General features: G+C 35.9%; 1 long non-coding RNA gene across 1 annotated transcript; it reads right to left on the bottom strand.

Annotated features, from left to right (window-relative positions):
• LOC145987237 (uncharacterized) lies at positions 1–27,915 on the bottom strand. Its single transcript, XR_014441634.1, has 4 exons — positions 27,796–27,915; positions 18,562–18,649; positions 3,386–3,502; positions 1–137 (listed from the first exon to the last, which is right to left on the bottom strand). It is a non-coding gene; the product is annotated as an uncharacterized LOC145987237 (long non-coding RNA).

The raw sequence follows: 27,915 nt of genomic DNA, 5'->3' as shown, positions 1-27,915 counted from the left end.
TTCAACAAATATCAATGTATTTATTTTTATGCATTACCTCAGTAACCACTACATTGTAATGTTTTTTTACAAGGTCAGCTACCTGCATCATTTTGTTGATCCGTAGAAATCTATTTCGAAATCGGCGACTACGTTGCCTAAAGAGAAAAACATTTTTTTTTCAAATCGTTAGTCTTGTAGTGTCGTATGTGAATTATTAAAGTAATAGGGGTTCATAAACACTCTACTAATATTATTTAAACTATAATCGTTTTCGGTTTTGCATTTTTTCAAATTACATAAATATTAACGTAAACCTATATTAATACAACCAAGTGAGAATGATGCGAATCAGTTATGTAAAGGAATTTCTGCAGAATAGAAAAAAGTCGTTTGCGAAGGCAGGATATGGACAAGTGAGCTCTTGAAGTTGAAACTGAACTAATTTTCCAACAGAAAATATACAGGGATAACTCTGAATTTATACTGGGAGTGGTTAACATTTCACGATACGATGCTAGGGTCTCGGGTTCGAAATCCGGTTTAGGCTTTGGTGTTATTTATGAGAGTCCCTTCGGTGGGGTCCTAATTGCGATCAGTCCTAATTGCGAGCAATGCAAAAATCGTCCTAATTGCGAACACAAAGGACTGGAAAACCTGTTTTCAGAGACAAATAAAGGTAGTGAATCTGACAGCCAGCTGCTTTGAATATCTACTATAGCTAACCTGATCCCTCCAAAGCCACTTCATTCTTTCAGTCTGTCGACGTAATCTGACTTTCATTTGTGTGCTGATGTTTCTAACCTCACTTCCTCAGTGCCAAAAGAGATGTGGAACTGCTTCAACAGGAAGTACCGGACAAGTAATGCAGTGGAGGGATGGAACCACAAAATCAATAGTAGGCCACATACAAGAGTGGAAGACCTCATAAGTAGTTTAAAGGTTCACACATGATGCTTAGGCTGGAAATGAACCTGGAAGGTTTGTTTTTGTTTTTCTTGGATACAAGGATGGCGAGGAGCAAAGCAGATTGGTAATATTCCTAATTTTATAAGAGCACTGTCATATATTTTGAAATTTAAGTAGAAGAATTATTAATTGGCGAAACTCTTTTCAGTTAAGAATCGTGCAGTACGTATTAGCATAAAAAATAGGCCACACTTTTATAAATTAAATATACTTCAGCGACTACTTAAATCACGCTGAATTTTCTGTTCCAACTGTGACACACAAGGTACTAACTAATTAATCTCAAATGTGGGCTGAGTCACTTTTAAAAATTCGTAAAACTGACAGACGAAATGCGAGATGAATTTATAGGTCATAAGGCAAAAACATGTGCTCGCAATTAGGGCACATCCCTTCGAGGTGATATAATCTTATTTCTGTTCAGGCAGCAAGTGTTCGCAACTAGGACTGTCCGCAATCAAGACGACCCGTCCCCTCATCCTCGTCTTTACGATTAGCCATAAGTGGCAAAACTTTGTGGGACAAAGAAGTGGAATATCCAAAAACTACCGCATTAGCTTGTCAAAATCTTCACTCACAAAAGTCAGATTCCAGGTGACAAGGGGCTTTCAAATCGTGATTTATCGTAATTTTAGAGTAGTACAAATATTTATCTTTGTGGGGCAAAAGAGTTCAAGGCTATGAATATCAAATTAAAAATCAAAGGCTGTGATTGAGCACTAACTTGGAACCCGACTTTGAATGAGTATACCCTAATTTAGGAGTGGTAACTTTTTGGAACAAGAAAGTGCAAAATTGGACACTTGTCAAAAATACTGAAATTCATACTGGGGGTCCAAAATGGAGCTGGAACATGATCTTTACGTAAACTGAGAGATGTGCGAAACTTTATCTATGCAAAACAAAAGGGTACAAAAGATGTGCAAAACTGTGTTCATCAAAAGCCTCAAATTGAAAGTCGCGATTGGGCGCTAACATGGAACGTTTCTTTAATAATGATTCACTGTGAATTGGAAGGGGTCAGGCACGTATCTAGAAATATGTTTCGGGGGGAGGGGGTCAGAGCTAAGTGTGTCAATAGTAATAATAATAATAATAATAATAATAATAATAATGTTTAAATTAAAATATTTCCATGAAATAAAATTAATACTAATTACAATACATAAATTAATATTATATTATTATTACCCGAATAGGTAAAAATACTGTATAACAATAGAGATATAACAGCGCATATTCATTGCGTAGCTTACCTGTAGTTAAGATCGGAATAATTTACATAAAAATAAGTGACCTGACAATGAAATTAATGTCAAATAGATGAATAATTGAATATTTATCGAATAACAAAAATGATATTATATGTAATTGGAGAAAAGTAAGTTTCTGATTAATATTTTATGCATATTGAGTAGTAGTGTACATAAATCTTGTCTGTAATGTCATTCAAAGCCGTATGATCCCAATATAATCCTTGCCTTCTAAAAAGTTCAAAGGAAAATAATAACCATCGAGTATGCAACAAATGCTAATATTTTCATTACTTAATTTTAGTACTTCGTAAGCCTTTGGTGTGGGAGGGGTCTGGACCCTGGCCCCCTAAATATGTCATTCCTCTCCTTCAAAGCCGCATGATCCCAATATAGTCCTTGTCTTCCAATAAGTTCAAAGGAAATTATACAACAAAGGCTAAAATATTATATTTTTCATTATTTAATTTTAGTACGTGATAAATCTTTCGGGGGGTTCGGACCCCCTGGATCTGCCCTCCTACATTGAAGGTGTATACCTTCTTTTGTGGAAGAAAGTAGTACAATACTACGGCTTCACTAGAATTTCAATTTTAAACTTGGGTTCAAAGTTTACGGTAATTTGTGAGAGTTGCAAAACTAGTGTAAAAATCTCGGCTAGTCAGAACCATACAATTCACAACATGGTATCCATCATCAACGTAAAACCCAATATTAGCCTGAGATTTTACTTAATTTCTTAGAGAGTAGTTTTTTCCTTTTCGAGAGAAAGAGGTGGACAACAATTGGAAAAGACGGCTTCCACGGCGGAGGATTTAACATGGCGCCCTACGACACCAGGTTTCCCGGGTTCGAGTCCTGGCCTTGGCATGGATGTTCTTTGTGAGTATCTCTTTCATCAATTTTATCATATCATCACCCATCCTCATCTACGGGATTCGTCAAAAGCTTCAGAAAAGCGAATCGAGCTAGTCCATAAACTATAGACTAATCAAAACCCTCTAATTGAAATATCGGAATCCAGCTCCTACATAAAATCTCAACTATTGACACGTGATTTACCCTAATTTATGACGGGAGCGAAACTTTTTCTTTGTGAAACAAAAAGGTGCAAAACTTGTAATGAAAAACATTCGGGTGACAAATTTGGGACTCAGACAGACATAACTAGATAAAATACTTACGATTATCATCTACACATTTTATAGAAGCCTGACCTTGCCCATTTACTTCAGATGTTGCGCCAATGCAGTCCGTTCCTACTGGGCAGTTAACCCATCCACATGCGTCGGCATTTCTAGCTGCAATGGAGAGAACGTGTAATTATACTAGACAAATCAGACTGGAAGATAGGCACATCCTATTGGCCGGACAAGCACAAGGTCAGGCAAAACTGCAGAATTACTCCCTCCTCTTCCTTATCTGCAACAACACTTTTTAGAATTCAACTATTTCAGCTAGCCATTGTGAGATAGAAAGAGAACATTGGTTCACTATTAGCAACCAGTTATATATATCTGACGATGAAACAGCCAAGAAATTGCAACCGGCTGTTAGGAACCATGGCGTCTCATTCATATCTGACATTAAAATACGTAGTAGTGAGTCCGGTAAAAATGTATGATTTGATGCCTGACTATACATTAGTAACGAATAGAATAAAGCTAGGTTTATACCAAGATTACAAAATAAACACTTCCTCTTTTGGAGTTACCGAGATGATTTTGATGTCGAAATATTAAATATTCCATTATTGTAGAACTTGGAACTTTTGTCTGTGTACGGAACTTTAGCTTTGTGTCGGTAGGCCGAACTTACATGGGAGAATTAATACGCCCTCTGGAGAAGAGAATGGATGGGCACAAACAGCACACCCACACACACACACATCACACACACACAAAGATGAAGTAAATATTTCGAAAATAGTCACGCATACATGGAATGAATCAAAGGATTCAGCTGATCTCCGTGGCGGATTGGTTGTCACAATGCGATACGACGCCAGAGGTGCCGGTTTCGAATCACACCCTTCATTTGGTTCTTCTTTGTGAGTGTCCCTTCATCAAGTTTATCATATCATCACTCATCCTCATCATCACATTTAGCCAAAAGTAGCAGAAAAGCAACGCTAAGTAACCAAAATGTAATCTACATAGAATTTAGTGGAACAGCACAAAAGTACTAAACAAGGAAACCATTTGCAAAGTAAGGATTATCAAAGAAGGCTTCACATCCGAGTGTAGAATTCAAGCAAATACAATGACTTTTCCTTAAACATTACAAATGATAGCATAAATGGACCCCAGGGCGGTCCTCAGCTACTGGGCGAGTCGCAGGTGGCGGATAGCGAATGGCCATCAGATGTGATGGTTAGCTGCGAATAAGGCATAGCCAAATAAGCAGTCCCGGAGAGAGGCGGCAGTGCTGTCAGGGTCTGGAGAGTGATCTGTGGCAGGATCATACCCATTAAAACCCAGAAATACCCAAAGACAGCACTGTGACATGGCGAAGAAGTGCCGCCATTAAATAAGCAGAGCCCCTGCTGTCTTGCAGGGAGGGGAGGGATCCCCAAAGGCTAAGGGAAGGATACCCTGACAGAAAACCAAGGGGTAGGAAAAGTTCCGAAGGCAAAGCAACACCAAACTACCTAGGGGAGTAAACCTTAAATACATCCTGGTCCTCTAGGTTGGGGCTTGGGCGTAGGGTTTACTTCCCTATCTCGTCAAAAGAACTTGTTATGGATACCACAAGATTGCCTCGGAGGAGATCGGATAATTTGTTGACGACCCGGCGAAAGAAAAGACTAATGAGAAGGAAAATGCTCGCAACCTGGAATGTAAGAACATTGAAGAGACCAGGAAAGCTGAGAGAAATAAGAGAAGAAATAGAAAAGTATGGAGTTACAAGAAACACGCTGGAAACGACAAGGAATGATAACGTCTGGAAAACATATACTGATGTATAGTGGAGGAGAAACTGATAATAATGATACAGGTTTCCTAATCCAAAAGTCTACCAAACCAAGTATTATTAACTTTACAGCAATTTATGATAGGATGTGCTCAGTCAGAGTTAGAGCAAAATTCTTCAATATCACAATGTTTTGTGAGTATGCCCCCACAGAAGAAGCAGAGGATGAGGAGAAAGATGATTTTTACTCAAAATTAGAAGAAGAAATAAATGATGTACAAAGACACGATGTAAAAATCATACTAGGGGACTTAAACGCCAAAGTAGGAAAATAAGAGATGTACGGAAGCATAATTGGGAGAAAAGCCTACATGAAGTAAGCAATGATAACGAAATGAGATTGATAGACATTGCAAGCAGTAAGGAAATTGTAATTAAAAGTACTTGGCTCCCACGAAAAAAGACATAAAAAAGGACACCTGGGTGTCTCCATACGACCCCACGAAAAACCAAATGGATCATGTTATAATAGACAGGAGACATGCCACAGATATTGTGGAGATCAGTAGTTGTAGAGGTGCTGATGGAGACACACACCACCATCTAGTGAGAATCAAGTATAGACAGAAAATTGATGTGAAAAGATCAAAAAAGGAAAGTAGGAACATGAAACATAATGTAGAGGAACTCAGGAATGCCAGAGTAAGAGAGGAATGCCAAGAAAAACTCATGGAGGCACTAGAAACAAAAAAGGAGATATGGGTAAAAGGAGAACTAGAATGTAAGTGGGAAATATTAATAACAGTAATAGGTAATGTAGCAGAGGATACATTGGGAAAGAAACAAAACAAGAAGAGAGAACAGTGGTTTGATGAAGAATGTTCAATACTAATACACGAGAGAAACTATGCCAGAAATAGGATGCTTCAACGGAGAACAAGACAAGTAGTGGAAGAATATATAGAAAATAGGAGAGAAGCAGATAAAACATGTAGAGCCAAGAAAAGACAATTTGAGAGAAAGAGAATAGAAGAGTTGGATGAAATGAAAGATAGAAATGAGATACGAAAGTTTTATGAGAGAACAAGAGATCTGAAGAAAGGATACCAACCCAGAGCAGTTTTCTACAAGGATAAAGAAGGATACCTCATTGGAGACAAAAGAAAGATGAAGGAAAGATGGCAGGAGTATTTCTGTGAATTACTTAACGGAACCAATGGGGAGGATAAAGAGGAGGAGAAATGTGATGAAGAAGAGGAAGAAATAAGTGAGGAAGAGGAGGAAGAGATAATACCAACTGTAGAAGATGTAAAAGTTGTAATAAAGTCTCTAAAGAATAATAAAGCGCCAGGAGATGATGGCATAGAATCGGAGCTGTTGAAATATGCTGGAGAGGGAGTGAAGAAGGCCATATATGAAGTGATAGAAGAAGTTTGGATAAAAGAAGAAATGTCCACAGACTTTACAATAGGAATAATATGCCCGATACATAAGATAGGGAATATAACTAAATGTGAAAACTACCGCGGAATAACACTACTGGGTGGAACTTATAAAGCATTTGGTAAAATTTTAGCAACAAGATTGGAAGTTTGGATGGATAGAATCATGGGAGGTTACCAAGCAGGATTTAGAAAAAATCGCTCTATGATGGGATAGCTATTTTTACTGCGCCAAGTGCTGGAGAAGTTCTATGAGTATACCAAAGAACTTCACCAAATATATGTCGATTTTTCAAAAAGCATACGATAGCCTGGAAAGAAATAATATCTACAGTATAATGGAAGAGTTTGGAATCCCAAGGAAATTGATAAGACTGACAAAAATTACAATGAAAGCAACGGAATGTAAAGTCAGAGTTGAGCAGGAAATGACAAACATGTTTTAAGTAGAGAAAGGACTGAGACAGGGAGACTTACTTTCTACAATACTATTTAATTTAGCAGTGGAAAAAGTAATCCGACAACTACCAATCAACCCCGGAGGAACAATATTAAATAGACTAACACAAATAGTATCATATGCAGATGATGTACCTTTAATACGAGCAAGGAATAAGCAAGCTATGGAAGAGAGGTATCAAGTATTAGAAGAGAGAAGTCAAGCACTAGGACTGGAAGTGAACACAAATAAAAACAAATTTATGAAGATGGGAGATCAAGAATGACGCAGACGAGAACCTTACATAAGAATAAATGGAAAAGAATATGAATGAGTGGAAGCCTTTAAATTTTAGGGTCAATAATAACAGCAGATAACAAGACAGCTACAGAAATACAGGAAATCAATGCTATTTTTCTTTGCAAAATATGTTTAAATCTAAGAACGTTAGTAGGAACACAAAAATTAAAATATATACAACAATATTAAGACCCATAGTAATGTATGGTTTAGAAAGTTGGGTGATGTCGGTAAGAGAGGAAGATTGGTTGTTAAGGTGTTAAAGGAAAATACTGAGAAGGATATTTGGAGCGGTAAGAGATAAAGAGGGATTGAGAATGAGAACAAATATGGAAGTACAGGAATTGTTTAATCAGCCAGATATTGTAGTGATATTGTAGAGGGGAGTAAACCCCAATGGAAAATCCTGGTCCCCCAAATTTGGGGTTTTGGCGTAGGACAGACCATTCCTCCTAGTAAAAACACCAACAGTTGAGAAGCTTTCAAATCAGAGAGTCGGACTGGAACATGTAAGACGAAGAAGCAAGGAAAAGGTTATGAGATTAGGAACATGGAACATATTATCCCTATACAGAACTGGGGCCTTAAGAAACCTTATCGAAGACTTCAGTAATTCAAGCTTGATATTCTTGCATTACAGGAAGTAAGGTGGACGACTGGGAAGAATGTGTTGGAGCAAAGAGATACAGTAATATACTATAGCTGTGGAGATAGACATGAATTTGGGACAGGGATATTAATAAAGAAGAAGTTGATAAATCTTGTAATGGATTTTAAGGCAATAGATGACAGAACCTGCATTTTAAGAGTTAGAGGAAAATTTCATAACTACAGCTTGATAACAACCCACGCACAAACGGATTTTAACTGAGGATGAAAAGCATGCCTACTATGATAAATTGGAGATGGCCTATGATTTCTGCTCTCGATATTATATTAAAATAATCCTCGAAGATATTAATGCAAAGGTAGGCCAGGAAACCTGGGCTAGACCAGTGATTGGAACGCAAAGCCTGCATCACGAGAGTAATGATAACGGAATAAAACTGATTTATTTCGCAAATAGACATCAAATGATCATAGCAGGAACCTTTTATCCTCATAAAGATATATATAAAGCAACATGGAGAACTTCGGATGCTGGATGAAGTTATCAGATAGACCCTGTACATTTAGATAGTAAACACAAATCTAAAATTTTAGATGTAGTATGTACTTTTAGAGGAGTTAATGTGGATAGAGAACACTACCTGGTTATTCCTAAGGTTAGGAACCGAGTATCTTGTATAAAAGGGAGACAACGAAGTGAAATTACAAGATATGGCATAAATAAATTAAAGGAAAAGGACGGAAGGAAAAGGTATGAGCAAAAGATTGCTAACAGTCTGAGGAAATTGAAAGGTGTTATGAATAGTAGTAGCAGTGAGGGATGGACCAACATAAGATACGTAATAGTAAAGGTGGCTGATGAAGAAATAGGGGAAATGAAGAAACAAAACTCTAGTGAATGGTTTGATGGGGAGTGTAGGGAGATAACCAGGCAGAAAAATGAAGCTTATCGAAATATGATACACAGCTACTTTACAAAAACAAAGTTAGAATTATATAAGGAATTGAGGAAGAAAGAAAAGAAAATACATAAAAGGAAGAAGAAGGATTATGAGGAAAATAAGATGAGGCAAGTGGAAGGATTTAATGCAAAACGAGAAAGTAGACGATTCTATAGAAATGTCAATGAAATGAGAGTAGGATTACAAACAGGAGGATATACTCGCGTATGTAAGGATAAGGATGGACGACTGCTAAGCAATGGCCAGCAAATTTTAACCAAATGACAGGAACATTTTAATGAACTATTGAATGACAAGAACCAGAATGACAATGAAAGGAAGCAAGGACAGAAACACGATAGGGAAGAACCTACAAATGAATGAACGGGAGAAAGGATGGGCCTAGCCTTGAAGAAGTTAGCAGTGCCATTGCAAAGCTGAACAAACAACGCGCCAGAATCTGAAAAAAAAATAACAGCTGAGATAATGAAACTTTATGGAAGGGATTTCATTGGAGGCATGCAAAAGCAAACTTAACACTGGGTACCGCCTGTATCTATAGAGTCCCTTTTAAAGGCATGTTAGAAATTGGCCGAAGTCACCTTCCCCAACACTATTTCTCACTGTTTTCCGCATTCCGCAAGGAATTTTAATTTCATAAAAAACGTAAGTTTCTTAGCACGTAGATCTAAAAAAATACTTTCCGCGCTATTTAGAAACATCGTTTATTATGAAGAACTAAATTTTGTAACGAGAATATTTGAAATGTGCGAAAAATCGAGGGTGTAGAAAAGGGTACCCGAGCCTAATTTGTTTCAAGATTTAGTCAACGTTTAAAATATTACGGTAATATTTACCAAAGCAGTTTGTTAGTGTAACTGTTATGCAAGCATTCGATAAAATATTCATATAATTTACACAAATTTTTAGTTTCAAAGTATGCTTAATGAAAGAAAACTTGCATTCTTATTTTACTCCGCTTTATGCTTCTTTAGTCTAATCGAAGACTAATGGAAGATACGAATATGTTATGAATTCAAATACAAGGGTACGATGTGTAACAAGAACTTTGATGAAATATTCGTGTGTAAAATTATTTAGGAATATATTTGCTTATGTTTCAAACACAAATGTTTTCACACAGAAAGCTTCTTATTACCTAGCTATGTTAATATGAATTACAAGTGTAATACATTTTATAAAATTGTTTCATGTGAACTGTTATTCTATTCTTTGTCTTTGAAGCTTCGATGTTCGTAATTTTGATTATTAAATCAGTGTTAATATTTCATAATTCACTAACATTCTTCACGATTTTATTAACAGAGTGTAAACACAGTGTAAGGAAATATTCCAAATGTTTATTTTCCAAATGAATGCTAAGATCGAAATATTAATATGTTTTTTTTAAAAAAAAGAGCATAAACACTTGAAAAAAAGTGGTAATATAATCAAAATGTCCATCAACTATTCATTGATTTAAAAAAAACATATGATTCGGTCAAAAGAGATAAATTATATAATATATTAGTAGAGTTTGGAATACCTAAGAAGCTTGTTAGTATGATAAAAATATGCACCAGTCAAACAGAAAGTAAAATTCGTGTGGGTATTAATATGTCTGACAAATTTACAATTCATGATGGGTTAAAATAAGAAGATGCATTATCTCCATTGCTCTTTAATTTTGCCTTAGAATATGCTGTTAGGAAGGTAAAAGAAACTAAAGAAGGACTAAAATTAAATGGTGTGACTCAGTTGTTAGCATATGCAGATGATGTAGACTTACTGGGGGATGATGTGAATACAATTAAGAGTAATGCTAAAATTTTTTTCAAAACTGCTAAAGAGATAGGTTTGGAAGTTAACAAAGAGAAAACTAAATATATGCTTACAGGCCGAAACCAAGTGTTAGGTAATAATCAAATTCTAATTATTGATAACAACTCGTTTGAACCAGTTTCCAAATTCAAATACTTAGGAGTAATATTAACAAGTGAAAATGATATTAAAGGGGAAATAAAAAGTAGGGTTAATTCAGGAAATGCATGTTACTTCTCTCTTCATAAACTTTTGTCTTCTCGTTTAATATCTAAGAAACTAGAAGTTAAAATATACAAAACAGTAATTTTGCCTGTAGTATTATATGGATGTGAAACTTGGTCCCTTACATTGAAAGAGGAACATAAATTGAGAGTATTTGAAAATAAGATCCTTAGGAAAATCTTTGGACCTAAAAGGGATGAGGAGACAGGCGAGTGGAGAAGGTTACATAATTTAGAACTACATAATTTGTATTCATGTCCAGATATTATTAGAATAATTAAATCAAGAGGTCTTAGGTGGGCAGGCCATGTGGCAGGAATGGGAGAGGAAAGAGGAGTTTACAGGATACTTACTTACTCCCTCCTTGGCGCTATAGCCCTTGCAGGGCCAAGTCCTCCTTCACGACGAGCCTCCAGTCGTCTCCATCCATCGCCTTCCTCCTCCAGCTCCGGACTCCCAGTCTTTTTCTAGGTCTTCCTTTTCTTCTTCTTCGGCCACCTGGTCCTCCTGTTAACACCTTCTTTGGCACTCTACCATCTTCCATTCGCCATACATGTCCCAGCCATCTAATTCGTCAACACTTAATCTCTGTTACAATATCTGAATTATTATATAGTTCTTGTATTTCCACGTTTGTTCTCATCCTCCAAAACTCCTCCTCTCTTACTGGCCCAAAAATTCTTCTCAAAATCTTCCGCACCCATCTTCTTAGTAACTCTTCGTCCTTTTCCACTAACGTCCAAGTTTCTGACCCATATGTCACTACAGGGCGTACAATTGTTTTGTATATATTAATCTTGTTTTTTCTGCTTATGTCTTTCTTGAGTCCCAGTGAACATCTATTGCCTGCAACTATTCTTGCCTTAATTTCCTCAGATACATTGTTTGTTTTATTTATTATCGATCCTAGATATTTAAAATTATCACATTTTTCAAATTCTTTGTCTCCTACCTTTTTCGTTCTTTCATTGGCTGTGGACTCTTTTCTTGATGCGAGCATGTATTTAATCTTTTGTAAATTGACTTGTAATCCTATATTCTCTGCATTCTCTTCTAATTTTTTAAATTCGTTATTTAGTTCTTTTTTGTTTCGTGATATAAGATCAATATCATCTGCATAAGCTAGGCACTGACTCATCCTGTTACAGATTGTACCTCCTGGATTTATACTTAAATGTCTAATTGCCTTTTCCAATGCTATATTGAATAACAGGGTTGACATGACATCTCCTTGTCTTACTCCTCTCTCTATTTGAAATTCTCTTGAAAGTTCCCCTTCAATCTTTACTTTACTTGTTGTATTGCTTAATGTCATTCCTGTTATTTTAACTAATTTCGTTGGTATTTTCATTTCTTTCATGATTTTTAGGAGTCTGTTTCTCTTGAAGTCTGTTTTTTGTCTGAAGTCTATGAAAAGATGATGCAGGTCTATATTATATTCATAACATTTTTCCATTATCATTGTGATTGAGTAAATTTGATCTGTAGTTGACCTATTTCTCCTAAAACCACATTGGTATTCTCCAATCATCTTTTCAACTAGTGGTGTAAGTCTCCTGACTAGTATCTTAGCAAATGCTTTATATGCCATATTGAGGAGTGTGATACCTCTAAAGTTTTCACATACGGTTTTGTCTTTACTTTTATGTATTTGACATATAATTCCTCTTCCCCATTGTTGTGGCATTCTTTCTTCTTCCCATATTTGTTTGTATGCTCTTCCAATTTATCTACTATAATGTTCCCTCCTGCCTTCAATAATTCTGCATTTATATTATCGTCACCTGGGGCTTTATTGTTTGCTAGTTCTCTAATTGCTTCTTTAACCTCTTGTCTTGAAGGGGGCTTAATCAAATCTTTGTTAGTCTCTTCCATTTCCATGTCAGTTTTATCTTCCTCTTCCATCCTCAAGGGTCTTTCTTCCACTCTATCTCCCATATCCTTATTCTCCTTCTCTTGTTCATTCTTATCTCCATTCAAAAGTTCAATAAAGTACTCTGCCCATCAGTTCAATATACCTTCCTTATCTCCTATCAGATTACCCTCCTTATCTTTGCAAAATGCGACTCTGGGTTGGAATCCTTTCTTCTCTTCTTTCAGTTTCCAGAAGTAATCTCTCTTTTCCTTAATTTTCCATGACGTTTCTATCTCTATTAATTTTTGCTTGTCGTACTCTCTTTTCTTTCTTCTGCACAATTTATCGGCCACTCTTCTCTTCGCTTTGAACACTTCTCTATTTCCTTTTCTATTTCTGTTTATAGTCTTTAACCTTGCGTCATTTCTTTCTTTTATAGCTTTATCACACTTCTCATCCCACCATTCGTTTCATCTCGTTGGTTTCTTCTTACCCAGTACCTTTTCTGCAGCTTGTTGAATGCTGTCTCTTATTGCTTTCCATTTTCCCTCTATTTCAGAATCTTGCCATTCCTCTTCCTTCTCTTCCAATCTCTTCTTTAATGTCTCTTTATATCTTACTCTGTACCTTTTATCTTTTATTACCTTCGTTGTATCGTATTTTTCTTGTTTCTTTCCTTTACTATTTCTATAACAGGCAATTCTTTGTCTATATTTGATTCTGACTAGAAAGTGGTCCGATCCACAGTCTGCTCCTCTGCAGCTGCTGATATCTGTTATATCTGATGAGTGTCTGTCATCTATTATCACATGATCTATCTGGTTTTTTGTCTCCCCATCTGGTGAAATCCAGGTTTCTTTTTTTATGTTCTTTCTTTGTAGCTGAGTTCTTTTAACCAGCATTCTTTTACTTACGGCAAAGTCTATTATACGTAGTCCATTATCGTTACTTTCATTATGTAAACTTTCTTTGCCAATTGTTTTTCTGAAAACGTCTTCTTTTCCTATTTTGGCATTTACAACTCCAATTATTAATTTTACATCATGTTGTGGTGCTGTATCGTATACGTACTCCAATTTATCATAAAACTCATCTTTGATCTCATCATCAGTCTCTTCAGTTGGTGCATAAACACAGATTGCTGTGATGTTAAACAGTCTCCCTTTGACCCTCGTGGTGCATATTCTCTCATTTATTGGTGTATTTATTCATTTAATTAATGATTTGTGTGTGTGTGTGTGTGTGTGTGTGTGTGTGTGTGTGTGTGTTTGTGTTTGTGTTTGTTTGTTTGTTTGTTTATATTGCGTAGTAGTTGTGGTGTGTGTATGTTTATATTGTGTTATAGTTGTGATGTGTTTGTGTGTGTCTTGTGTAGTAGTTATGCTGTCTGATGTGTTTGTGTTCGTCTTGTGTAGTAATTGTGCTGTCTAATATGTTTGTGTTTGTCTTGTGTAGTAGTTCCTCCATTCATATTGGGGGTTAGGCGTAGATCTGACAACTCTGCACTGTAAAAAGACATGTCAAGAAACAGAAATATAAGGCCATGGATGTTCCCAAGGTAAAATATTCCGGAGGTAAAATAGTCCCCCGTTCGGATCTCCGGGTGGGGACTACTTTGGGAGGTCCCTGGACTAAGGATAAGATCTTCATTAGGAATAAGGATATTAAATTAGGCACCTGGAATGTTCTGAGCCTTTACCGGCCTGGGGCATTTCAGTGTACAGTTAATGAGATAGTGAAGTATAAATTAGATGTAGTAGCTGTCCAGGAAGTTAGGTGGCCAGGAGAAGGGAATTGTAAAACTAAAAATTATACTTTTTTCTATGGTGGTACTGAAAATCATAATTTTGGAACAGGCTTTTTCATAAATAATAGACTTATCTCGGCTCTTAAAACAGTAGAATTTATTAATGATAGGATATCATATGCAGTTTTACAGGGTAGGTGGTGTAAAATTATTTTAATAAACATACATGCACCAACGGAAAATAAAGATGATAATAATAAAGATGATTTTTATACAGAGTTAGAACAGGTCTTTGATAAATTTTCTCAGTATGATATGAAAATTCTGTTAGGTGACTGTAATGCACAGATTGGCAAAGAAGAGACATTTAAACCCACGATTGGTAAAGAAAGTCTTCATGAATTAAGTAATGATAATGGTATAAGATTGATTACTTTTGCAACCTCAAAGAATTTAATTGTGAAAAGTACCACTTTTAAACATAAAGATATCCATAAATATACCTGGTCTTCTCCAGATGGTAAAACTCATAATCAGATAGATCATATTCTCATTGATAAGAGAAGGCATACTAGTATAATTGACGTTCGTACACATAGAGGTGCTGACTGTGCCAGTGACCATTATTTAGTAATTGCTAAATTAAGAGAAAGACTCTCAGTGATAAATCATAAGCAACAAAATCTAAAAGTTATAAAATTTGATACAGGAAAGTTTGTTGATGAAAGAATTAAGAAAGATTACCAAATTAAACTGTCAAATAGATTTGATGTTTTGCAGGATTTAAATGATGATGAAAATATAAATGAAACAGACGTAAATAAGAATTGGGAGCACATACGTAATGCAATAGAATCAGCAGCTAAAGAAAGTATAGGATACCATAAACCAAGAAAAAGTAAGCCGTGGTTTGATAATGAATGTCATAATCTAATAGAAATAAGAAATCAGGCTAGACTTAGATGGTTAAATAACTCGGATGATACAAATCTAAGCAATTATAATAGAATAAAGCGAGAAGTTAACCGCACGTTTAGAAGTAAAAAAAGAGATTACTTGAAAAGCAAAATTGACGAAATTGAAACAAACAGCAAAAATAAAAATATCAGAGATTTATATAAAGGTGTAAATGAATTTAGAAAGGGGTGGCAACCTAAAGTAAACTTGATAAAAGATAAAGACGGTGATTTTCTAGCTGACCCATGCGATATTCTAAATAGATGGAAGAACTACTTTAATGACCTTTTAAATGTCCATGTAGGAGATAAATCAGAAGTAAATGAAGTCCACAGAGCGGAACCTTTAGTTCCAGAACCTAACTTGACTGAAGTTAAAGATGCTATTAAAAGGCTAAAGAATAACAAAGCACCTGGCATTGATTTTATACCAGCTGAGTTAATTAAATATGGTGGAAATTCATTAATATGTCAAATTCATCAATTAATTTGTTTAATATGGAATAAAGAAGAAATCCCTCAACAGTGGAAAGAATCCATAATTGTTCCTGTGTTTAAAAAAGGTGATAAAATGAACTGCAATAATTACCGTGGAATTTCTCTACTCTCAACAACATATAAAATATTATCTAACATTCTTTTAACAAGACTAACCCCATATGCTAATGAAATTATAGGTGATTATCAATGTGGATTTAAACGTAACAGATCAACTACAGATCAATTTTTTCACATCAGACAGACACTTGAAAAAAAGTGGGAATATAATCAAAATGTCCATCAGCTATTCATTGATTTCAAAAAAGCATATGATTCGGTCAAAAGAGATAAATTATATAATATATTAGTAGAGTTTGGAATACCTAAGAAGCTTGTTAGTATGATAAAAATATGCACCAGTGAAACAGAAAGTAAAATTCGTGTGGGTAATAATATGTCTGACACATTTACAATTCATGATGGGTTAAAACAAGGAGATGCATTATCTCCATTGCTCTTTAATTTTGCCTTAGAATATGCTGTAAGGAAGGTAAAAGAAACTAAAGAAGGACTAAAATTAAATGGTGTGACTCAGTTGTTAGCATATGCAGATGATGTAGACTTACTGGGGGATGATGTGAATACAATTAAGAATAATGCTAAAATATTTTTCAAAACTGCTAAAGAGATATGTTTGGAAGTTAACAAAGAGAAAACTAAATATATGCTTACAGGCCGAAACCAAGTGTTAGGTAATAATCAAAATCTAATTATTGATAACAACTCGTTTGAACCAGTTTCCAAATTCAAATACTTAGGAGTAATATTAACAAATGAAAATTATATTAAAGAGGAAATAAAAAGTAGGCTTAATTCAGGAAATGCATGTTACTTCTCTCTTCATAAACTTTTGTCTTCTCGTTTAATATCTAAGAAACTAGAAGTTAAAATATACAAAACAGTAATTTTGCCTGTAGTATTATATGGGTGTGAAACTTGGTCCCTTACATTGAAAGAGGAACATAAATTGAGAGTATTTGAAAATAAAATCCTTAGGAAAATCTTTGGACCTAAAAGGGATGAGGAGACAGGTGAGTGGAGAAGGTTACATAATTTAGAACTACATAATTTGTACTCATGTCCAGATATTATTAGAATAATTAAATCAAGAAGACTTAGGTGGGCAGGACATGTGGCACGAATGGGTTAGGAAAGAGGAGTTTACAGGATTCTTGTTGGGAAACCAGATGGTAAGAGACCTGTAGGAAGGCCAAGACGAAGATGGAGGGACAACGTTGAGATGGACCTAAAGGAAATCGGTAGGGATGGAAAAGAATATATAGATCTTGCTCAAGATAGGAACAGATGGAAGGCCTGTGTTGCTGCAGCCATGAACCTTCGGGTTTAAGAAGGCTAGAGAGTTAGTTAGTTAGTTAGTTAGTTAAACAGTCTCCCTTTGACCCTCGTGGTGCATATTCTCTCATTTATTGGTGTGAAGTCTATTATAGCATTCTTCGTTTTCTTATCTACGATAAACCCTAGTTTACAGGATTCTTGTTGGGAAACCTGATGGTAAGAGACCTGTAGGAAGGACAAGGCGAAGATGGACATAAGGGAATTCGGTAGGGATGGAAAAGAGTATATAGATCTTGCTCAAGATAGGGAAAGATGGAAGGCCTGTGTTGCTGCAGCCATGAACCTTCGGGTTTAAGAAGGCTAGAGAGTTAGTTAGTTAGTGTTTTTCTTTCAATAAAAGTGTTGAAACTTTGACACACATCCTACTAACGACAATGAAAAGATTTAATTTGTTTATTATATATATCGTTCAATAAAGTCAAAAGGGTCGAAATTTAGTATTTATTCTTTATTCACATAAATGTAACATTGCCCTTGTACCAATTTCTTTCACATTTGCTGAGAGGTTATAGAAATTAAGTTTTTGTATTAAGATTGTATAGCTACACAGAATATCTGCATTATCTGGTTGATTAATTTTGGGTAAAGTTAAAGAAAATTTAATTGATTAGGTATCTTGGCAAGTTTACGGTCGACCGAACATTCGGGATTTTGATTTATTCCATTGATTTGTACATACAAACGTTCATACAAAAGCTGTAACGAGTTTTACTGTAGCTGACAAATATTCCGCATAATATTTTTCAAAGAAATACAATGTTTAAATTTTTCCGCCAGGAAGTTTCTAACGGTTTTCAAATCTTTCTTTGTGCTATGGTAGGAATTTTTGTTATGGTCATAGTGTCTTCCTGAATGAAAATTTTAGTGTAAATATTCAATATTCTACTATTTTCGTCGGGAGGGTAAATGTCAAAATTTAACATCATAAAAGAAAGAAATATACCTTAATTCTCTATAATAAAAATACGACAATGGGTTTACACGACCGTTCAGATGATCGCCTACAGATGATGAGGTGTTGACTGAGTGCTGTGGCCTGAACCTCAAGATGGTCTTGGCTGAAGTCCAATATCCTCTCTTAAATAAGCTTCTGTTATGTTTACACCAAGAATAAATTTTTCATGATAGCACTAATAACTTGTGTACCAACGCAGAAACCTGTAAATATTCCATTTTTACACGTATGTTGACATAACCTCAAAGATGTCGAACTTACCAACAGGAGGAAACGGGGAATTCCAAGCTAGTGCACCAACGCCACACACGAGAAGCACCAAAACTACTGCTGCCCATTTAGTCATTGTCTAAAATATTAAATAATAACAAAATTAATGACGTGAGGTAAATAAAGATTCTTAACTTCCGTGTTATGTCCCCACCCAAGCACCGCTATTTCTTTGTGAGTGTCACTTTATTTATCTAACCATCAGTTATTTCCATAATAAATAGTAGCCCAAAAGGGCAGAAAGCCGATAAAAATAGAAAACACCAAAAATATATATTAAAATGTGCTTTATACTTCTATATATCTACTTACAAAGAGAATTATTGCCTATGAAATAAAGCTCCAAAGAAAAAAGGTATTTTTAATGAAAAAAACGAATAAAAATGTGTTAGTTTTAGATCTTAAAGAAAGTTAGTAGATGACAGTAATTGACATATAAAACACACACAAACACACACACACACACACACACACAAATATATATATATATATATATATATATATATATATATATATATATGTGTGTGTGTGTGTGTGTGTGTGTGTGTGTGTGTGTGTGTGTGTGCGTGTGTGTGTATATAGGTATATAGTGTCAGAATTTCCGAATGTTTGAATTGTTTGTAAAATATACTGTAAAAAATTTTGAGATATTATTAGGGTTAACAGACAACTGGTATTTTCAGGACATGTCCTATATTTTAGCCTTATGTCCGGCGTCCTGGAGGAATTTGAAAAATGCCATAAATGTCCTACATTTTGAGTGTCATATAATATTAATTAGGAAAATAGATAACATAAAAGAATCATGCAAGTTACAAGTCTATGGACTGCGCTTCCAAACTCAATAGTGAAATTTATTTTGATTCAGTCTTTGCCCAAAAAGAAAAACGTTTGTCCTGCTATTATACAAGTACAAACGGGAAAACGGAAGAACTTAATGAACAAAGTTTTGGGACCACTTTCTGATAACGTCACTGTTCAATGCCTGAGCAGAATTTCTTGCCTTATGGTTTATATTGATGGAACAAGGTGTTGACCATTCTTATTCAATATTCAATATAATTTGATTGTAAACCATGGTGTCTGCTAGTCAAGAAAGTCATGATGGTCAAGAAAAAGTAAAGAAATCAACAAGCAGGTCAAGAAGTCGATAAAAAGGCAATAAATTATTCTTGAGGTCAAGAATTTTTGCTATCATTATGATTATTTAGTTGATTTAGTTTATTTTATTTCACTTTTTTCTGTCCCTTTGTCTAATCGCGAAGATGAGAATGAATGGTGGTAAGATAGAATGGATGAATGGACAGTCACAAACATATAGGGACAACCGACACAAGCCCTACATAAGATTATACTGGCTGTGAGTCCAGACGCCAAAGCCTCGCTAGTCTGCCAAACACAGCTCAGGATTTATTAATACGTAAAGCAGATCTATTTCTCTCCTTAAATTCAGCTTCAGTTTTCATATTAACTGGCTCTTTGTTTGGGGTTTTCATTAAATAAATATTGATTTTCTTAATTACTAATTTCCATTAATTAATAAACGTTAAGAAAGACGTAAAAAAGATCTAAAAAATTCTAAAAAAGTTAAGAATTCTGGATGAGTTATTTTGATAGTCACCCTGTTATTGAACTAAAAACTACCCAAGATGAAACTTTTCGAACCATTTTAAATCACGGTAATTGCTTTGTTTGCCATTACAAGTCATAACTCCAATGTTGAGAGAGTACTTTCATTACCATCAACACAATAGACTCACGAGAGAAATTATTTTTTCATAAAGTCTGCAAAATGTTTGTTTGATACTGGTCCTAATAATTTCAGAGAGTTTGACTGTCCACTCTAACATAAATATAGTTTGACTAAACCTGAAATTTTGTTACATCTGCACAAACTCAAGGGCCAATTTTACAGCATTTAATTCAGTAGGATCAGCTACACTACGCATAGCATCTTGGAGCAGGGTTATGTCTGCCTGAGTAGGTGTTGATTGTTGTAAAATTTCAAGCTTTGTTTGAATATCATAGATCAAGTGATGAAAATGGGATAGCTCGGATTCGGTGTTGAGGTTTTCAAGTTTGGTAATTTGTTGTGGGACGCTGGCAAGGGTGTCTACGATACCAGGTAAACGGGACTCCAGAGTTTTTTGTACATTTGTCAGATCGTTGCGTACTGCTGCTATGGTACCCTCATGATGGCTTATGGTACTCTGAATTTTGCCAAAATCCTCGTATGTCTCTGGTTGTAGCTTGATGTTGGCAACACTACGAGTAATAGCACTCAGAGCATCCGAAGATGGTAGGTTGTTCATAAAATTTTCTAGTGTCTCAATTTTTTCTTTGACCTCGGCTATGGCATTGTTTAAGGGGTCCAGATTAGGTATCTGTAGTGATTGAATCTGTTCATTTAAAGTAGAAATCACTAGATCGAAATCATCTTGGGACATTATGCTTTTGACAATTGTTTGGAGCTGTGTCTGGACACTACCAATCTGCTCTTCTAGTTGCTGTTTCAGTTGCTCAGAGTTGGTAGCCTGAGTCTTAAATTTGGCTTGAAGACCTGCTATGGCCTCCTCTAAACTCTGAAAATTATCGAGTGTAGCCAAGTCAGTGTATTTCTGGAGCAACAATTTGAGTTCTGAGTCGATTTTAAGAAGAGGGTCCATGCATTGTGATTGTAAATTGGTAATCTCGAGTTGAAGACTGGCATTGAGTGTGGTTTGCAGAGCTTGTAAATCACTTCTTAATTTTTTGACTCTGACATCAAGCATCAGACTCTCATCGCTGTGATCTTCGCGCCTTGTATGGCCAAATATATCGTTAGGCATTGTGTTGTTTAGCGGTTATTTATTATAGAGTATCTGATTCTTAATTCTGTAAAAAGAGGTATAAGCTTGTCATTGTGTCCCAGAACCTCAATATATAAACAGTCACCGGCAGAGACAGTATATACAGTGCCAGAAACCATATATGAGTGCTTAATCCTGTAAATATTTCTGACTACTGAAACCTTGACATTACCCTCGGGGGTTGTAATAAATTGTAATTGACTACCTACAGGTAACTGGTAGTAGTTTAAGTTGTTGTTAAATATGTATAATGTTTTACCTATATTAACATCAACATCTGTAAGTATGCTATTCAGATGAATAATTAACAAACCACTTAGTTTAGATAGCATAGACTGTATATCAGGAGAGGGTGCTGGTGTTGGCAGGTCCATAACAGCCTGTTTTTTGAACCGAAATAAGTTCATCGGCACGTTTATTTATTGCAAACAATGCTCTGTGATTTGGCATCGATTGCCACTTATCAAGTCACAATGACCCCATGGTAGAGTATGTATACCACATGATAAAACGCATCTCTTATCGGCATGTGGGTCCAAAGCCACTTTTCTTACAATATTTGTAGTCAACAAGTGATCCACACTCTGGATTCTGCATTCTGATGTTCTGATTGTGCTACATGATTTGAGACAATCTTCGTAATCTTCAAATCTGAGCTCTTTGTCTACAGTTACTCTACCAACGCCCTTGGCTTTTTTAGTAACAGCACCACTGGATGTTTCAAAGCTCTACACCTTGGCCTTTAACCCAGCAAATGCTACAATAACATCGCCAAGTGTCTCGTCTTTTAACTTGCCAGGCACCTTTTTGTTGTGTGGTTGAATATTCAGATGGCCAGGCAATTCGCTGGTATCGAAATATTCAAGCAATGCAGGCTGCGCTATATCTTGATAGACTACTTCTGTCTGAATATCAAGAATAAAGCTATCCGTGTCCATATACATCAGTCTTATACGATCACCATAAAAAGGCTTCAGAACATCGTAATAAAGCTCCAGCATGTGTAATTTGGTCAATTCTAATATTACAGCCCTTACATGAATAGGCTTATCAAACTTTATCTTTGTTTTATTCATGTTAAAAAGCGCCAGAATATCGTCATAAATTCTTCTGTAATTGAAGTTGGGCTTTGCTACCAATTTTTTGCTCTGGCTGGATCCAGTAACCAATTTGACATCAGTATGTTTTCTGACATTTTCTATGGTCTTACCATACACCGAATTGACCATCAATTTGAACAAGGTCTTATTAATTTTTGTTACCGCACGTGTTCGAAGCTCGGTATTTGTATCAATATATGCCTTCAACCATTTTGATGCCTGAACCTTAAGACTTTGCCAACCATGGTTACTTTAACACCGTGGCGCATCAGGAACTGGAGGTTCTTGTAGTATATGCCATAACCCCGTTTTGGCTCTAGAGTCATCATTAGCTTCTTCTGTTTAGAGCCAGGCGGACACTGGAACTCAGCAATGGGCGGCAGATCAGAAAACTGGCTGTGAAAATTATCAGGAATTGACAGATCGACCTCTAAGAACAGGCCATAGTCACTGTGATCAAAGTCTTGAAGAACCTCAATGTTGAAATCTTCGACCCACTCAAGCCCTGCATATGGCAGTTTTTTCATCATGGCGTAACCATACAGGCTGTTGGCATCCACATAAAATATATAGTTTGATGGTCGCACAGAATCATAATCGGAAACACACTTGTTGTTGGCTCTGGCATATCTTTGAGAACATTGTACCATGCCCCCTTGTATACATTGTTCGATGAACAGATACATGTCCTGGTCGTGGATCAGATCCAATTTTATTTTAGTGTTCAGAAACATCGCAGACCATGCTAGGTCTGGAGCACTGTAAAAATAGACCGGGTCAAGGTAATAATTTTGTATTGAGGATGCTCTAAATGCTTCAAGTACATCGGCTAAGAGCGTTACATCGAGTGCCAAATAGCATTTATGATAATCACCAAGATTCTGACAATTTAAGTTAGTCCACATCAACTGGGCATGACAATAATCACCATCACTAATTCCTGATGCTCTGAGCTTGCTGTAGAACTCTTGTTGCGGTGGCAGAGCATGCTCGTCAAATTTGGAAAAATCGGTAACATAGTCGTATGGGTATACACCCTTACGCCTAATCAATTTCAGGTCCAAATTTGGAAACGTGTCAGACGTAATTTTGAATTGGGCATCAGATAAGTGACTCGCCAGAGTGACAAGGCTAGCCGACAGAAATCTATATGAATCTAAAAATCTTAGGTATATGGGCCTGCCATTAACACTGATTATTTTGTTAATAGCTATATATTTTTCGTCATTTTGTGCTAAAATATTTAAATCCTGCTTCTTAAAGCCTTCGTATCTGATCAGATGATGAAAATCATAATTAGATGCACCGTGGCAAACTATCGGGACAAATTTTGGTCTCTGGATCTTAATATTACAGCTACTACACAAAGCCTGTATATATATCGACCGTCCGTATGGCGATAATGACGCACCTTGATATTTGTATCCGAAAATTCAGAATTTCATACCGGGCATTTTTCTGTACTGTTGAAATCTTCGATTTGATCCTCTGTTAAAGGTAGCATAGGTTCTGATTTTAACAAAATATTGAGGGCTATCTGACGGCACTCATTTTATATTTTACGTGCAATTTTTTTAACAGCATCTTGGCCCCTGTATAAGTATGATTTACTAACAACACTATTCTGTACAACCACATAACAAAAACTAGAAGGTTCATGTAGCTGATACGGTGTACTTGAAGACTCTTCGGTATCTTGGCTGCAGAATGCAAGCGGTTTGAGATTTGATTCAAAATCACAGACTAAATATGCTGGGTGCCGCAACAAGGCTTCGAATTTTTTGAATTTGGCATTTTCGTTTGGTTTAGACATAGCCATATGAACAGGTTTATGGTTGCCACAGTATTTTATATGTTCAGCCAACTTGTTTTTAGCAATTTCGGTATTCTCTTCATCAACACCATTTACTATTTTTTGACCATCAAACACAGTCAAACATCTTCGACACAACTTGTATATTCTATTGGATTTGCCTAGTTGTTTTCTGACTAAAGCCTGAAGATTGCGTATCAGAGTGTAATGGTAAGAACCGTCTCTATCAATTAAGAGCAGATAGATCGGGACAGCAGAGTCATCATCAAGTTTGCTGATTCTAAGAGGTTCTATCAAGCAATCGCCACGAGCAGCAGAAAACACATTAATATATAATGGTCGGCCTTTGCTATCTCTGGCCTTTTTTTTTCCAAATTTATCGATATTCTGGACAAACATTGGATATTTTAACCCATCAATAACATCATCAAAATTATGTTCGTGCTGTTTATAATGACTTATTCGCTGTGGATTATTTAAAACTGGAAACAAAGCAGCCAAAATACACCACAAAAAGCATTTCTGGTCGGTATTTTCTACGTTAAGTACGGCTTTTTTGTTTTTGATATTGTCAGGTAAAGGCAGATATGTAGAACCTTGTAGAGTTCTGAATTCAGAAATATTAACATAGAGCCTGTGTGGAGATCCACAAAGACTCCATCCTGATTCTTTAGCAGCAAACTCAGAATGTTGCATAAGCAATTGGTCTATCAACCTGCTTAGTATTTCGTCTAAGTTTGTATTTGAGTATACAGGTAGATTTTTGTTATGTGGGGCTGTATAAATTTTGTACTGTTTGGTTTCTTATATTGAGTATACAATTTGAGGGATAGCTTATAAGAGCCGTTTTGTGCGTTTAGAATAGCCTGCACATCAAAATTTACACTATTAAAAAAATGCTTAATATCACATTTTGGCTCTGATATGAAACGGTAATCCCTTAGTTGACCATTAAAACTACTATCAATGGGTGCTTTCGTGGCTGCTTTGCTGGTCTAGTATTATCAGATGTAATAAGCTTTCCCTTTAGACCAGAAGAAGATGTAGATGGCAGTAGGGACGATATAGATACCAGTGCGGAACAAGCGCCTATATGCCTATCGAAGTATGCCATGCTAAATTTTCTATGGCATTTTGGGCATATTTTAGTTGGCATTTTCTCAGGATCACAATTACGTTGGTGCTTAGCCCAATTTGGGCTAGATATATTCTTATTGCATTGATTACAATATTTTTGATTTGGCATTTTTCGTCGTATGTATTTATATACAATATCTTGGGGTCCAAATCAAAACTATATACTTAATACAAAATATCAGTTTGGTTCAGCAGTATGTTTTGTATGCTTTGTATGTATACTTAGTGTATTACTATTTTTGGTTTTTGGTATTTATATATAATTTCTTGGGGCTCAAATCAAAAACTATATACTTAATAAAACTATATACTTAAAAAAACTGAAAAAACCCGTAGGTGTCTGACAAATTATGACAGGTCGTAAAACTAATAACCTACTACCACAAAAATATGTCATGCAGAATAAACTTTGATCTACAGAAGCAATGACCTAATGCCACAAATGCGTGTCCGCACAGGCATGTCGTGTACATAGAGGAGCAATGACCTATCGCCACATAGGCATGTTAAGTAGAGGAATCAATAACCTAGCGCATGTCATACAGAAGCAACGACCTGAAGAAACCTACTGCGTGTCGAGCAACGACCTACCACCACAAAGGTATGTCGTGTACATATAGAAGCAATGACCTAATGCCCCAAATGCGTGTTATGTAGTAGAAACCACATTCATCTTGTATAAAACTCAGATTAAGAGCATCAGCTTAGAAACTTATATACATATAGAAAAACAGAGTGTGCAGTAGGATTTTACTATGAACAATATATATAGATATTATTCAAGTATAACAAATTGGGATAGATATAAATTAGTGTATCTGCCTGACTCTAAATATGAGTGGATTATAACAGACAATCTGGTTGTGTCAAATATCAGATTACTTTATACAAAATATAAGCCTTTCGTTCAGTATACCAGAAATACATTTAATATGAATAATAAGAATTTTTGTATATCAAACCAAACAGACTTGTAGTCCAGTCTATACGAGTCTGTTCTAAATCAACTCAGAGGGGGTTCAAGAATATGGTCATAAGCATGTGGGCCAAAATAGTTAGCAACACGTCCGTACTCTTCAACCACTCTCACAATACTGACTGATCTGTAATGCAAAAACTCTTTAAGTAACCTAAGCGCAGACCGCGTTGAAAACATCTGAAACAGTGAGCCAATCAGAAGACACGACATCATCGTATTACGTCATAACCAACCAATCAGAAGACACCACATCATTGCATTACGTCATAACCAACCAAACCGAAGACACCAGATCATCGTATTACGTCATAACCAACCAATCAGAAGACACCACATCATCGCATTACGTCATAACCAACCAATCAGAAGACACCACCTCATCGCATTACGTCATAACCAACCAATCAGAAAACAGCACGTTAGATACAGGTCATCATAATATTGCCTAATAATTTGTTGCTTAATATTGCATAATAATTTGTTGTGCAACATGATGCAATAGAAGTAGACCAGAAGTAAACTTGTGTATGTGTGTATGTATGTGTGTGTGTGTGTGTATCTAGCTAATAAGATTAAACTTTACAGAATATTACACTAAAAGCAATAAGCTCATATGAGCATCTGGGCCTAGTTTTAAGTGTCGCCAAAACAATGCCAAGAGGGGCATATTTTTTACGATCCTATGGACAACAATCTGTCAGATGCAGCTTTTGTACGTGTAGCCAAATCAATCTGAGGGGGGTCATACTTTTCACGGGAAATCCCCGAGGGCTTTTTTACTAAATTCTTGGATTCGACAGAGTAGCACACTGTAGGCAATAAGCTTATATAAGCATCTTGACCTAGTTTTAAGTGTAGCCAAAGCCAATCTGGGGGGGGGGGTCAGACTATTGTGTTCCAGTAATATCGCATTTTATACTACTCCAATTGCCAGATAACACTAAAATCAAAACTAAAGCAACGCTTCAGTATTGAAGTTCTCCTAAATGCTAATGCACATTTGCGGAAAGAAGAGGAGTCATTGTTATTGGAGATCTTTGAGAAGGTTGAAATGTCGATTAGTGGAGTCAACCAACTTGTCCCCTTAGGACAACGTAGAGGACAAGTATAATTTATCTTCGTTGTGGCGGAGTTGTGGGTGGGTAGGCGAACTATTGTACGGCCGTCCACCTCTCGGGTGTCATCAATGCTTATGTTTTAGTATTCTGTGTGATTTTAGTGTGCATAAAGATCTCCACATAACCTACTTAGGAGCAATACAAAACTATCCTCCTCCATGACAGAGTTGTAATAAGTAACAAGATTTTGTTCATGATTCAAAAATGAAATAAATTTTCTCTTACTTACCGACCACTATCGTCAGCTTAATAAGCAATATTCTAGAAGAAAAACTTTTGATTTGTATCGAATGAACGACCTGATTTTATAGAAAATGAAAGGCCATCAAATGCAAATCTTGTGTCTAAT

This window comes from Lepisma saccharinum, chromosome 4, assembly GCF_977018435.1.
Source record: "Lepisma saccharinum chromosome 4, izLepSacc3.1, whole genome shotgun sequence".
Classification (NCBI taxonomy): Eukaryota; Metazoa; Arthropoda; class Insecta; order Zygentoma; family Lepismatidae; genus Lepisma; species Lepisma saccharinum.
Note: the sequence above shows the minus strand (reverse complement) of the source record. Positions and strands in the feature narration are given on the sequence as shown.